The sequence below is a fragment of the Limulus polyphemus genome, unplaced genomic scaffold (genome assembly GCF_000517525.1).
Source record: "Limulus polyphemus unplaced genomic scaffold, Limulus_polyphemus-2.1.2 Scaffold1655, whole genome shotgun sequence".
Classification (NCBI taxonomy): domain Eukaryota; kingdom Metazoa; phylum Arthropoda; class Merostomata; order Xiphosura; family Limulidae; genus Limulus; species Limulus polyphemus.
In genome coordinates this window covers 41,512-42,920 of record NW_013667265.1, presented here as the reverse complement: position 1 = coordinate 42,920, position 1,409 = coordinate 41,512, and positions in this window count along the sequence as shown.

The following is a 1,409-nucleotide window of genomic DNA, read 5'->3' as shown; positions in this document are numbered from 1 at the left end:
GTTGGAGAAAACTTTTGGCCCCCTTGGGAAAATAACACACCTGATTTGAGTTTTGAAAAATTACAATTTCCCCACGGGGGGGGGGGGGTGAAAATAGAACTTAGCGTGATTGTATCAGCGTGAAAAGCGTTACTGGCTATTTGTCGCCTGACGTTGTGTTATTTTGGATTTGATCCGGAAGATATTTCTTGAAATATTCACTTGTCAATGATATTATTGATCAACCACTATTTTGTGTAGATTCAACTGAACAAAATCATTTAAGTTGCAATATTTTTTGAAGTATTTACTAATGCGTTTATCGCCAAAAACTCTCAGTCAAACGTGACGTTTGAGACTACTGAACGGGTCAAGATCCATGTCAGAGGTCACAAGGTTCAAACATAGAGGGCGAGCAACCAATCAGCAGCACCTGCTGCCTACTTTTAACTGAATAGCCCGTAATTAACTGTCACAGTTATAACGCTCCCACAGCTTTAGGTGAGGACCATGTTCAGAAAGATATTGCGACTCGAGCCTAATACTTACGATACGCAGCCTTATCGATGGGTTTTTAATCACTATTAATCAAGTTGTGAAAATTACAGGCTTCCATTAATGATAATCTCAACGTAAGATGTTGAAAATCGTGTGGACTAAAAGAATTAGGCTTGAGAGAGAGAGAGAGAGAGAGATTTGGAATAAAGAGTTATAACGCTAAATATCGGGTTTCGATATCCGTGGTAGCCAATTGTGTAGTTTTGATCTAAAGAAATAAACAAACAAAAACAATAGTGAATTTAATCATTTTCTTAAAACAATTTCCCTTTTTTTTAAATTTCTATATTACTCAATAGTTCATACGTTTGTTAAAATGTTAAAAACTCAAACCAGTTCTATTTTTCAGATATCAGTGACCTGCTACAATAGGCCAAGACAACAAGCATTATAAGGGTTTTATACTGACCTAAAATTGGACTATACATTTAGAATATAAAAGACAATAACACAATGCTTACGATTCAAGTACTTCGTTATCTTTTGTGGTAGACCCTTATTGGCTAGTCACGTGGTTCACTCAGAGGCAAACAAAAAGACTCCTAACCGTATTCTGATTGGCTAGGGAAGAATTTCTTTAAAAATGAATAAAATCTGAGTTTACCGATAACGAATTTATACATGTATATATTAGACATCGGAATTTCGATTATACCAAGGATTAATTATTAATAAATTCATAAATTATTTACAAATGAAAACAACAACATAGAGTTCGTTTCTTCCTAAATAGGTGAAGTCTGTAAAATTACATATTCCTTATATGTAAATAAATATATATTTCATTTAAAAAGATTTATTGTAGACATACACATTATTTATGTGTACAGAATGTAATTATTACAATCTTAAAATTGGGATATGCGTTTGTT